The sequence below is a fragment of the Rhinopithecus roxellana genome, chromosome 1 (genome assembly GCF_007565055.1).
Source record: "Rhinopithecus roxellana isolate Shanxi Qingling chromosome 1, ASM756505v1, whole genome shotgun sequence".
NCBI lineage: Eukaryota > Metazoa > Chordata > Mammalia > Primates > Cercopithecidae > Rhinopithecus > Rhinopithecus roxellana.
Genome location: NC_044549.1, coordinates 66355741 through 66370651, shown reverse-complemented (window position 1 = coordinate 66370651; position 14911 = coordinate 66355741).

Sequence of the window (14911 nt, the reverse complement as noted above, 5' to 3'; positions counted from 1 at the left end):
TAGTTATTTGAGAAATCTCCCAACTGCTTTCCACAGGGGCTGAACTAATATGTGCAATCTTACCAACAGTGTGTAAGCATTCACTTTTCTCCACAACCTTACCAACATCTGAGAGTCCTGACTCTGTCCACTGCTGTCCCCACCACATTGTTCTGCTCTTTCTTGGCAGGAAGAAATCCTCCCCATTGGTTCTAGACTGTAAACATTTTGCTTGTTAGAAGTTCCAGGAAAAGTAGCCATATTTTGGGAACTGAGGGAGGTGAGACTCCAGACGTGCAGTCAACGTGACCAGATATTTAGACAGCATTAATTGGTATACAGGTTCAGGTTCGTGGTCTGAGTTTTTAGCAGTAGCATTCAATGTTCTCGGTGGTTAACTATTAGAGGTTGATCTCCAAGTATTTGTCAATCACGCAGGACACTGACAAATATTGCTATGTTTAGGCATTAGGCATCATCTCTCTACTTACCACCTAAGTCAAGGATACCCAATATGTGACATGAGGCATCAATTCAAGTTTCAACTCCATGGCATATATCCCTGGAATCCCCTGTCTACACCCATGGCAGACATCACTCAGTCATCCTGGCATACTTGTCATCAATGCTGCCTTTGAATCTTCAAGACAATAGTCTCCAATATTCCATTTGCCAATCTCAATTTTTACTATATTTGAAATCTATTTGATATCCTATCCCTAGATGACCACATTATTAGCTGTCGTCATTCATGTCTGAGCCAGACATTGGTTCCAGTTTTCCGCAATGGTGTATGAACTGTATGATGAGCTTCGACTCTGGTTATAGACTTGGTCAGCTGGTAGTGTTTATTGTAGGGAGTTTGATCATTAGTGCATGCGTGAATCTAACTGCACATGGTAGGAGTTCTTGGGGTGTTAGTAAATGGCAGCTATTCAGGCAAATAATTATGTCTAGCATATTACATTGTGGCAGAAAAAGAGGAAGAGAAAAATAAGCAAGGTGAAGAGAAAATAAGGGGAATAGCAGACCCAATCAGCATTCATTGTTGCAAATGGAAATGTCTGGAGAATGGTAGAAACAAAAAGAGATGTGTGTGTGTGTGTGTGTGTGTGTGATTTCTACTCAAGCTGTTTGGGCTCCTTCATGGATTAAAGGATGTTCTTCAGTTTGGCATAAGAAAGGTGTCTTTTATTCTCTCAATAATTACTAGTGTTCAATAATTATTGCATAATTTATTCAACATCTTTCTCTTAAGCTTACTCATATGTCTATGACTTTGTGGCTTACTACAAACTTCTTATAACACAATTCTATAATTACCATGTTTATGTTTTATATAAATGTGATTTACCTGTATTTGAAATAGTGTGACATAGACCATAAAGAGCTCTAACTTTGTGCAAAACCATTCTCATCCCAAAAATTAAATCCCAATATTAATTTGATCTCATAACACGTTGTATAAATTGTAACTATGTCTTTTCAAGTGGAATTACCCTCTTTAGATGGTAAATATAAAACCTAGTTTATCAGGATAAGTCTTGAATTGAGTGAGTTTTGAATTATTTAAAGTCTTTAGGAACACAACTCTAGCATAAAGTGGAGTACCCTGAAAATCTGTGTACTGAACGGAATTTCAACATGTGAATATCTAAAGACAGGTAACATATCTCAAGAAGCCTGAAAAACTATTAACTGTATAAAATATTCTGAGCCCAAAGGGACTCAGATAATGATGAACATGGGCTCTATAGCAATGAGCAATCTCATGGTATCTTCCCTAACTACCTAGAAAAACTAAAATATCACAGAAGAAAAGACACCAGGCTTTATTGCTAATTGAACCAATAACCAAAGTTTGTGGCTGGAATTCAAGGACTTTGCAATCACTTGCTAAAATACATCTGACAGCGGATAGAGGATAATCATGGGCATTTACTGACTCTAAGCCTTAATAATTACGGCAAAACATAATCTCTATTTTCCACTGCAGAGAAATCTATCAAATAATTTTACTGATGATTATTTGGATTATGACAACAAAAGAAATAACTCTAGTCTTGTCAAGTTGTCTGGAATGTAAACATAGAGATTATGGAGAAAAGATAGATATAATGAACATCAGCTAATCCCTTGACTGAGGATTTTAAAATTGGCTTCAATTTATATTCCGTGGATATTTTCATTGAGAATTAAGCTGAGTTTTGTTACCCTCTCACACTCAATCTATTTGGAAATCGCTTTGCTTTCTAATTCCTTTCTCTACCCATATAATTTGGGATTCCCTTGACCAATTATTTCTTTCTCAATTTCTTTCTTTCTTGAGGCAGACATTTATTTCCCCTTAGCCAAATTATATACAAGAAATGATTGTCTAAGTGTGTGTGTGTGTGTGTTTTTAACGAATTGCCTTTCTATTTGGGATCCTGCTGTTTAGATTTTGGCATGGAGAGCCATGTCTAGACAGTGTATCTTAAGTCATACAGAGAAATAGGATATTTTAAATTGGAAAGCCAAAATTGTTGTTTCAGACACATTCAGTATTGATTCCTCAAGAAATTCTCATCCAATATAAATTACAAAATTGTTCTAGGAAGGTATACAATGCATAAATGTTGGAAAAATTGACAGAAACATGCAATATGCTGGGAATGTGGGTTGTACTGTTGGGTTTGGGTGGGCTAAGTGGGTTAGTGATAATAGACAAAATTTGAGATGGCTTAATAGTATGCTCCATCTGGTAATTTATCCAAAGGAATTCTCTGAATACAATTATTAAAATTGTGTACACCCAAGTTACTGTAAAAGTTACTATAAAGTTACTGCCTTTTCAATTACTCTAAGAAAAAATAAATGAATAGTTCTTTATCTTTTAATTTCCACAATTCATACCCTGTTATGGATAGAAATTTAATCCTTCCTAAATTCATATTTTGAAAGCCCAACCCTCAATGTGACTACATTTAGAAACAGGGTATCCAAGGAGGTAATTAAGGTTAAATGAGATCTTAAGAGTGGGGCCCTGATCCTCTAGGATTAGCGTTCTTATAAGAAGAGACACCTAGAGCTTGTGCTTGTCCTCTCCCTCTTTCTCTCCCCACCCCTCACTCCCTCCTTCTGTCATGTAAGAATACAGCAAGAAGAAGGTCATCTAAAAGCCAGTAAGAGAATTCTCACCAGAAACCACTGAATTGACCAGCACTCTGATCTTGGACCTCCCAGACTCTAAAACTATGAGTAATATCTATGGTTTAAGCCACCCATTGCATGGTATTTTGTTACAGCAGCCCAAGTCAACAAAGATACACACATTAGAATTATACTTAAATAAGTGCTTTTCTAGGATATGGGACCAAAGAGACAAAGCCCTCCCACTCTGTCTGCAGGTCATGGGAAATGGTATGCTGTAATATTTAGGGACTGGATTTTGGACTCTAATGTCCCTGGGTTACAAAACTGGCTGTGGGAACTTGGGCCTCTCTAGGTGTAATTTTCTATGTTTGAAAATCATTCTAGTCACAGTAACTGAAATTTAGTGAGGCTATGGAGATTAAAGAAGATAAAAGATGTGATGCTTTGAACAGTGCTTTGCATAAGAAATCAATAAATGGCGACTATTATTAGTATAGCATCTATTAGTATTCAGAAGAGATGAGTAAACCAATTAATGTGAGTGAGGCCCCACATTAAGACTGCTGAATTGTAGCATCAAAGAAAACTGATAGCTTGATTATTTTTTTTTTGAAATCAGTTGTGCTTCTTTTCTAAAATGAAGTTGCTTTTCACTATATAATGTAGATTGGCACTTACCAACATATAGATCTTTGAGGTGCAAAGTTGAGTATTACCTGAGCCCTGTGCTCTTACAATAAATAAATAAATAAATAAATAAATAAATAAATAAATAAAATAAATAAATAAAAAATAAATAACAAACACACAGGATCAAGAATAGTCCCACTCTTTTATGTTCTGGGAAATGACCTAGCCTACTGCAAAAAACAAACAAACAAAAAACAAAAAAACATCTTTCCCTGTAGGACATAGGTAAGACTCATGGCACCCACTTGTTTATGATGCTAGACAGAGAGCCCTTCACACTCACACAGACAAAATTCCCATTCTTTCCTTCCAAGGTGATTAGTTGAACTGCTTTCCTCACTGATCAATGTAACAAAATAGTTGTTGACCAATCTTTGTTTAATCTTCTATTCTTTTGCAAACCCACCCTTAGCCTGAGCCAGTCCACAGTCTCTCCTTAGTGGCCCCTTCATGGAATGGGCTGACCTCAGGGTAAAATATTCTCTGATCTACTCTCTGTAGCCACCCTTCTTGCTCATCACACTTCCCCCACACCTCTACTGCTTTGTTTTCTCTTCCTTACAAAAGAAAAATTGTTTTGGCCTAACTTTGGAGACATTTGCTGATCTTCTGATCAGAAAGTTTCCCTCCCCCATTTCGACGTCCATTCACCACTCTCATATAATTCTTTTGAATCATCTCTTTTTACCAAAGTCTGGATTTATTAATTTTTTTAATAGGATGAAGGAAACCTGATTGAAATTATAATTTGTCAAAAGCCTCTGATAAGTCTTAGATTAACTGACTCCTCAGCTGTGTACCTCCTCTTTCCCAGTGACTTTACTTCCTACTGCTATAATTGCAAATTGATGGATAAAATAATGTGTAATCAAACTGGTAAATTGTATCTACCTTTTAGGAAGATCGTCTCAAGGATATTTTCTGTCTAATCCAATTCTAAGTATTCAAATAAAATTTATCTGTTATTCAGCATCTATTGGAGAGCTGGAAACTGAGCTATTTTACCAAATATATTTTGGAGTGGTTTTATTAGATACACTAGAAAATGTAAACCATCTTTATTCTAGAGAGAAAAGGATGTCATTACACAGTCTCATAATATTCTGATCAAAAGGTTTGCATGTGACAATAATGATATTCTCTCTAGAGCTATATGTTCTACTTAGAAGTAAGTTGGACTTGGATTTGTAATATCTTGGAAAAAATTGTGGTTAAGAGTTTCATAGGTTTGGGGCTGGATTTCAGTTTGTTGTTTATAGCAGTTGAATGACTTAGCGCATAAATAGCCTCATCTGAAAATCAGCTAACATTTATCTCACATGGTTGTAAGGAGCATTGACTGTGGACAAAGTGCATACCATAGTTCCTGGGACAGGTTCAATTAAATGAATATGAGTGTTATTAATAAAGTAATTGTATTCAGTCTTCTATTCTTTGAGATTCAAGATTGAAGTATTATGCAAGCATGTAACTCTTCTTCCACTTGTCTGCCCTCAACTACTCGTCTCTTGTCTTCTGGATTTTTAAGATAAAATCAGACACCAGTCTGTTATGTTCCCTCAATCTCAGGGCACCTCTATCAAGGTCTCTTTATCATTCTGTTAAAGTTATTTTCTCTAGGCACCAATGGGGAAGCCTCTTCACTTCTTTCCTTTAGGAAGGATTTGGGGAGGTGAAACTTACAGAGACTCAATGGCAGAAGGTATCTCCTTGCCTCTGGATGAAAATGTATGCAGTTTTATGACTTTGTTGGTGAGTTATAAGAATTACCAATGTTAGTTTATTTTTTCAGCTTCTTTGAGTCTATTTGTGTACAAACTTGCACATAATTAATGTGTGCAATTGGTGAGTTTGCACATATGTATGCATTTATGTTACAATCAATATAAATGTATACATTGCCTCCAAAAGTTTTCGGTATGCCTTTATGTTTTGTTTGTTTGTTTGTTTGTTTTGATTAGGTGTGTATATGTATGTTATGAACACTTAACATGAAATCTACTCCCTTAAACGATTTTTAACAATCCCTTATTGTTAACGATAGACGCTATGCTATACAGCAGATGTCTGGAGCTTTCTCATCTTGTATAACTGCAATGTTATGCACATTGAACAACAGTGCAAAATCCAATATTCCTTTAAGTTACAAAACATACCCTCCCTTTAGAAGTTAGAAAGTTTATATCCAGGTGATATTGATTTTAAAGTAACAGCTTAAAGGATCTGGGTGGAGCTTGGGGGAAGAATATCTGGTTTGCTTTTCTTTTCCTCAGACTCTAAGTCTGGCAGGTGTTTATCGCGATTCTTCCTCTCCTGGAGGGTTTGGTTGGTTCTTTGGAGACTAATCCTTTTCTGTTTGGAAGCAGCAACCTCCCCCAACTCCATTGACTGGGCACACAGATTTTCATATCTGCTCATCATTTCCTCCTGTAGCAGCCACATTAGAATCCAAAAGTCCACTGCCAGCCCTTCTCTGCTGATGTATCTCATTTTTCTAGGAGACTGTTCTTGAACAAGATTTAACCACTTCCTCTCGACCCACCACCCCATACCGGCTCTCACTCCCTCATTGTCCATATCAGGACCAGAGAAATCACTTGCCAATCCTTGGCCCCAACAGACTCTTAGATTGAAATGTGATTCAATGACATTTCTCCTCTTCCACTCATCTACACTCAATTATCCATCTCTTGTCTTTGGATTTTATAGATAGGATTCAGACACCAGTTTGCTGTGTCCCATTAAACTCAGGGGGTCCATTTCAAGGTCTCTTCATGATTCTACTGATAGTATCTTCTTTAGAAGCAAACAAAGAAGCACCTCCAGCTCTTTCCCTTAAGGAGGAGTGGGGGAGTTGAGACTCATAGGATGTAAGATGCCCAAATTTCACCCTCAATGTAGGTAAGCTGTTTCAGAGACATCTAACTGGTTATCATCCTCAGACACCTGAAGTTTGCATGTTCTATCAGACGGATTCTTTTACACCACTCTTAGATGTCTGATATCTGATAACAGATAGCTTTGGGTTTATTTTAATACCCTGTTCCATTGCTGTTGATTTATTAAGACTGTTTAGCTCAATAAAAACAAAGGTTTCTTAATAGTAATTCATAGATTATTTACACAATTAACATCAATGTATCGTCACAAAGGACTATTTCAGATGACCTAAGAAATTCCAAAAAGGCCTATGAGGGAAAACAAATAAAAAGAAAACAAAAAGAGGAATTTTAATACTCAGCATAAATTTCAGACCAACACCAGCATTCTAGGCATTAGTGGTATCAGTTTCAGTGGACATTTTAGCTTCCTTCTCAATTTATGTCCTCATTAGTAGAATAAAATTGTAGCTACCATTTTAATGTGCTTTATTATCAGGCATGTGCTAAAGACTTTTATATTCATTATCTCACTTAATCTTCACATCATTCAGAATACCATAAGAAGTGAATAATTTGGCCAGGCGCGGTGGCTCACGCCTACCATCCCAGTACTTTGGGAGGCCAAGGCGGGCGGATCACGAGGTCAGGGGATTGAGACCATCCTGGCTAACACGGTGCAACCCTGTCTTTACTGAACATACCAAAAAATTAGCGGGGCATGGTGGCGGGCGCCTGTAGTCCCAGCTACGCGGGATGCTGAGGCAGGAGAATGGCGTGAAACTGGGAGGCGGAGCTTGCAGTGAGCTGAGATTGAGTCACTGCACTCCAGCCTGGGTGACAGAGGTGGACGCCGTCTCAAACAAGAAAAAAAAAAAAAAAAAAAAGAATTGAATAATTTGTCCAACATCACACAATTAGTAAATGTAAAGGTATATAACATTAATACCAGGTTTTCAGAATCCTTAACCCGATCTGTTAAACGTTCTTCTGATTGATGCTATTTCAGATCTTTTCCTAGTTTGTGTAGACAACTTGTCCAAGGTCTGTACTTGTCCAAGGTCTGTCCTTGGACTGTAGAAAACAGTCCAAGGACTGTATTTCACTTATGCAATGGATATATTCAGTCTATGAGAAGGAAAATACCTCCTGAGAATATATGCAATGTTTTTTGTTTAGTTTGGTTGAAGTATCATGCCAGTATGACTATCATTCATCAGGTTAGAGAATAAAATTTCTCTCTAAGTTTTCCACATAGTCCACCAGAAACTTAATTAGAATCAAATTAAATAATTTAGTGATAATGAATTCAAAGAGTTCATTTTGTAAACATAAACTATAGAACGTAATTTCCTACTTCTTCTTTGGGGAGAACTAGACAGCTTACTTATTACAGGTTAGAGATTATGAAATGAATGGTTTTAAACACTCAAAATAAATACAAATAGAAAGATAGAGTGAGCAACATATTTAAGAGTTGAAGAAAAAAAGATTGATACCAGTATTTGCCAAACTGTGTTTTTGAAATGCCTCATGTGATATTAATAAGGGTTCTCTGAAAAAAAAATAATAATCCTAAGAACAAACAAGTTTGTGAAACTTGTTTAAACAAACTTCCATTCCATATTCTCACTGTTTTTAACGTGTATTTTGACTCTCTAGGAAAGGACTTATTTTTATTATACTTTCTCATTCCTTTGATCACAGAAAACTTCTGTTCCTCCACCTACTCCCTCATCCATCCCCAAAGGAACAATCGGATCCATGGAGGCTTCTTTGAGAAATGGTGATCCCAGAAGTCATAGGAATGAAGCCACTGCTCTAACACATTGACTTAAAGTGTGATTGTTGGGAAAGAGATAGACTTAGAGTTACAGAGGTTCTTTTATTCTGAAGAAGAAAAGTCAAAGAAGTTTTCTGGTGAGAGGGAAAGCATCCAAGTCAGATGTTTCATCAGAAGGAACACTGCATAATGAGGTTACACATTCAAACTAGCAATCTGATGTGCTTACCCCAAGTCTTGTGGCACGACTTTGGCTCCTCTTCGAAAATTTAAGTGATAAGTGCTTATTTTTGGTACCAAAAGTCACAGTTTTTTTTTTTTTTCCCAATAGTGATTTCCTAGCTGAAATAACTCATCATAATGACATGCATAGACTTAAATATCTTTCTGCTATCTGCAAGTGGAGAAAAAAACAGGTAGAAGAACAGGGCGGCTGCAACATGCGGCTTCATTTAGTAAAAATCAGAGAAAAGCAGCTGTGAGCAAGAGGAATGTTCTAGTCCTTTCTAAATGATTTATATCCCAAAGTGTTAAAGGAGTCATATAAATTTCATTTTGCGTTAGAGGAATTGGAGACAAGCTGCCCTGCTAAAAAGAAAGCTAGTCATACTACTGTGGAAAATACTGTAATGAAGATCTCTCTCTCTCCTCTCTCTCTCTCGGTCTCTCTCTCTCTTTCTCTCTCTCTCTCAGAAGCTGATTTTGTTGGATTCCAAGACTGAATTTGCTCTTAGACTCCTCCTTCCATATAGCTGAGCCCAACAAAATTGTTACCCATCTAGGGTTTAGATCGACAGCTCAGAGACTGAGTGGCTTTTTTTGCCATGAGACTTACAAGCTAGTTCTGAAGTCGTTTGACTATTCCCAATCTTCTTGAATGGCCCCACAATTTCAGCAAACACTACAATCATCAACTTTCAAATCTGTTCTTAATTCTAGATTTAAAAAAAATAGCTCCTGGAACTTCTTAAAAGCATAAATTATTCACCTTTGAAGCTAAGAGATTCCAACATAAGGCATTACTTATTTAAGAACACATAGCGATCCCTTATCCATCCTCTGCTTTAAATAAGTGATAATATCATGCGAAACAAATCTGACAAGTTGTTGACGTTGATAGTCTCAGGTGATGAGTAAATGGTGTGTATTATTTTCTGAATTTTCTGAATTTTTAATGGCATTGAAATGTCTATTTTCCTTCACATGTTTTGTACTTTGGAATGTATAAATTGCCTTTGTTTGCATAAATTTTATGACACATTAGTGAGAAATGGGAAAAGTATTAGGTTGGTGCAAAAGTAATTGTGGTTTTTGTCATTAGAAGTAATGGCAAAAACCACAATTACTTTTGCACTGACTTGATATTTGCAGCCCAGCTGTGTGGTACTGAGTTAAATAGTAGAGCCTAGGTTCCCCCTACCTATAATGTTCCAAAGGCTGTCATACTGTTCACCGTGCCACAGCGGACTCCTGAAAAGCTTAAGTTTTAGGCATTTTGCTTTGGACTTATTTGAAAGGAATGACTTTTGCAAGATTGGGAGGATGGATAAGGGATTGCTATGTGTTCTTAATGTCTCTGCTGACCAGTTACTTCTTCAGTGCATGATGAACCTGAAGAAATGTTATTTGTTAATATAATTAGTGGCAGTAGCAATAGTATCATCTAACATTTTTAGATACTCAGCTTTATGCTAGGTACCACTTTACATGCATTTTAAATCATAACCATTGAGAGAGAGAGATAAAGAGAGATAATATTAGTTTCCTCAATTTGCAGTTGATGGAACTGGAGCTGAGTGCAGCTGAGACTCTGAGAGATTAAATAACTTACCTAAAGTCGCTTAGCTATTTAGCTAACAAATAATGACGCCAGGAATCTGCGACTCTTAAAACCTGAAACTCATAACTACAAACTCAGGAAATGCAAATACACTGTGCGTGTGCTGTAACTCCCTATCCATATGTCCAGGGCAAACATCACTAATCCACTGTGGTGCTCTCAGTTGTCCTACCTGAATGTACCTTTCTTCTCAAGACAGCACGCAGACAGCCATTACCAAATGATCAGAGCTGGCATGTAAAATGAGTTGCCATTTTTTCATCAGCTTTACTGACTTTAAAATTCATCTTCTAAAGTTTAGAATTTAGAAGTGGTTTAGAATCTAAACCACTAAGATACACTATGAGAAAAAAAAAGTTGATTCATTTTATCATTGATTATTATCACCCTGTCACTATTAATCTCACACAGTGATGTTTATACATATATATTTGTTGTTGACAAGCAGGAAATGAAGTGACGGTAAATTTCTTACTGCAATGCATGCAGTGTGAAAATGATGATCATGGACTTTGATACAGAATATACATTTTCAATTATTAAGGCACGGGTAATCTTGTAGTCATAGTGACTAGTTACAAAGTGTAAATAACATTTTAGATACCATGTGTCCAACCATCTGCAGGATTCCAGTATGATGTGTTTTCCAATGAACTTAACTATACAATGGGGAGTTGTGCAAGCAATTAGTTGCTGTGTATGTGTCCTCTGATTTCACCATGGCTAGCAGAGAAAGTAAGAATTTTGTAAGGAGAAAGAATAATGACACATATATTCTTTTAGTGGGTAGGATCATGAATGCTATGGCCATCTGCCCAGGGTCCCGAAGAAAATATGAGACCTGCAATGAATTCTTAAAGGAGGTTAAGATTTCTTGTATTAAAGATAGAGAATTACTTATCCAAGGGAAACCTAGCATTACATGACAATTAGAAGTCAATCCACAAGATTCTTTGCCACTTGTTCAAATTATAATGACTCCCAGACATTTTCTTTTTCTGGAAAGCCTGCAGACAATCATCGTTTATGACATGATCATTTCAGTGAGTATTTAGGAAATGGCAGTGGCTATTAGAGAAGCTTTACTTACAGTAGCAAAGTATTAGAAAGATGTGAGACCTCTGGTGGAGTTAAAACCCAACAGCTCCTACTCAAAAACTGTCTTCCTACCTGGGAACAGTGGCTCATGCCTGTAATCACAGCACTTTGGGAGACTGAGGTGGGAGGAACACTTGAGCTCGAGAGTTTGAGGCCAGCCTAGGCGACATGATGAAAACTCCATCTTTAAAAAACACAAAAATTGTCCATGTAGTCCCAGCCTGTAGTCCTAGCTATTTGGGAGGTTGAGGCAGGAGCATTGCTTGAGCCCTGGAGGTGGAGTTTGCAGTGAGCCAAGAAGGTGCCACTGCACTCCAGCCTGGGTGACAGAATAAGACTTGGAAGAGGAAGAGGAAGAGGAAGAGAAGAAGAAGAAGAAGAAGAAGAAGAAGAAGAAGAAGAAGAAGAAGAAGAAGAAGAAGAAGAAGAAGAAGTAGAAGTAGAAGTAGAAGTAGAAGTAGAAGTAGAAGTAGAAGTAGAAGTAGAAGTAGAAGTAGAAGTAGAAGGAGGAGGAGGAGGAGGAGAGGAGGAGGAGGAAGAGGGAGGAGGAGGAGGAGGAGGAGGAGGAGGAAAGACCTGTTTTCCTTTATGTTTTTATTTTGATAGTCATATAACTATCTTGCTTGTTTTCACACATAATGATTGTCATGGTTAACTTTATATGTCAACTTGACTGGGCCAGAGGATGCCCAAATGTTTGGTCAAACCATATTTCTGAGTGTGTCTGTGAAGTGTTTCTGAATGAGATTAACATCTGAATCCATAGACTGGGTAGAGCAGATTCCCTCCCTTGTGTGGATGGGCCTCATACAATCCATTAAAGATCTGAATAGAATTAAAGGCTGAGTAACAAAGAATTCCCTTTCTCTGACTGCCTGTCTTCCAGCTAAGACATTGGTCTTTTCCAGCTTTCAGACTCAAACACAGACTGGAACATATGCCATTGGCTCTCCTGATTCTCAGGGCTTTGGACTCAAAGTTGAACTATACCATTGTGTTTCCAGGGTCTCCAGCTTGCTGACTGCAGATCTTGGACTTCTCAGTCTCCAAAATTGTGGCAGTCAATCCTTTGTAGTAAATCGATAGATAGATAGATGATAGATAGATAGATAGATAGATAGATAGATAGATAGATAGATAGAAAGATAGATAGATAGATATAATGTATGCATATTTATGTGTATGTTATTGTTTCGGTTTCTCTGTAGAACACAGATTAATACAATAATAATTACGTACTACATGTATTCACATTTGTTCTACAGTGTTCAACAACCTTTTAGTAAGAGTATATTTCTGTTCTTGTTATTTTAGTTATGATTTTCTCATTCATTCCTCTCCACAAACCTAAAAGTTAGATATTGTTACAGATAATAAAACTGAATTTTAGGCGGTATACCAGGTTATTTAGCCAGACTTTGATATCTGAAATACCAATGGCAAAACATCTGTCTAAAACATCAGAGGCTACCTTTTGGCTTTCATCAATGTAAATAAGTAATATGGCCTTGGGTAAGTCCCTTTCTCTGGATTCATTTGATAAAATAACAGTACCAAACTTATCCTCTTATTCTACCAAGGAATTCTAATCCTTAATGACAAATGTAAGAGTGCAAACATCAAAACACATTATAAGGGTTTCATAGTTTATAAAGCATATGGATATGTAGAAATAGAGATAAATATAGATAGGAAACTGAATTTGAAGTTAGAATGTATAGAACTAGGGCTAGTTTATGTAGTATGTGCTATAATGAGCACAGTACATTTGGAAAACTTACTTTTTTTAGATCTCAGTTTCCTCTTGCATTAAACGTAGAATTGACTAGACCATTTGTTTCGGAGGGTGATGAATAAACTGGGCTTCAGAGAATTCCTAAAACCCCTGTGTTAACTGCCAAATTGTGCATGTTGGCGCCTTCAAGTATGATGGAGGGTATTATAGATTTCTCGCAGATAATATACACATGCACAAAAATACAAGGTTTATACATCAGTGTATTGACTCCTGGACTAGGTGAACTCCAAGGGTCTTTTTGTTCTGATATTCTATTATTATAAGATGCTATCTTCATCAGGGGCTTTATTCGAAAATAGTCATGTAAAACATTTGAACAATATGGATTATTTTCCCTAAAATGTAATGTAAATTATAGGAAAATAGGAAATAGAGTATTCTTAATTATTTTCCTAGAGTATATTTTGGAACTTCTTATATATTTTAATACATATGGTCAAATTGCTCTCCTTAATTATTTTACCAATTTGTATTACCAGCAGGAGTTATAAACAAACAGGTTAGTATCTCCCATGTCAACCTCAGACATTAGCATCATTTTTCATTTTTGCCAATTCTGTTGAGACTCACAGTGTTACTGTTCTCTTTAGATTTTAATTTTACTGTTATACTATTGTCACTGGAATTACATGTCTTAGATTTGAAACTGTCACAGCTACAGTCTAGGTTGTGAATTTTTCTAACATCATGACAAAACCTGAGACTGAAGAATATCACCCTTAGATAAGTTATATTTTCAGAAAGAAGTACTAACATTAGTAATTGGTGTCCATTAAACTGCATTCTTATATAACTCTAACATATTGGTACATCCTGTGTGGTAATTTGGGTGTCCATTTTACCATGCACACTAGGTGTCCCCATTAACTCAAACATTTCCTAAAGTTTTGTAAAACAGAAAAGTGTGCAGGATCCTGGGAAGTGAGATAATTTAGAAAAGGTTTATAGTAATCTGCCCTAGGTAAGCACTTCAAAACTGCTAGGAAGATAAAGAAAAGGCAGCTAGAAGTAGAGTGGGAACTGAGTCATTAAAGGATTTTAGAAAGTCCTGTGTTGCTTATCCCATTGCAAAGGGACTACCTGTCCAGACTTGGACAGAATCATGAGCAAATGTGAGCAAATGTGAGACAGAGACAAAACAGATCCCAAAGAAGCTTTCCAACCATTTTATGGCTTCTCAGAGTCTTTTAAAATTAGTTGTTTTGTTGGCTCAATTTATTAAAAAATTGAATACAGTAGAACGCTGAGCAAATTTTCCTAGACCAGTGTTACTTGGGATAAAGAATAAAATTGATCTGCCAGATATTAAAATCCATGGGATGTTACAAACCCAGGAAATGCAAATGCACTGTGCATGTGCTGTAACTCCCTATCCCTATGTCCAGGGCAATCATCACTGTGTTGTGGACTTTAGTTCACAAATCTTGAAGGAAGTATGCCATAACTTTTTCATTCTGAAAGTTAATTTGCTACTTCTTTAAAAAGAGTATTCATATAATTAATGGAACATTCTTATATTTTGGAGTTATTGTCATTCTTTCTGAATTTTCCTTTGTTTAACTGATTATGTTCAAATCCATGCACTGTAGTAGGCCAATGTTTCTCAAGGTGTGATTCCTAGATCGACAGCAATTTTTTTAACCTGCAAAGTCTTGGGCCCCACCTCAAATCTACAAAACTAACAGCTCTGAGTCTGGGGCCCACCAATC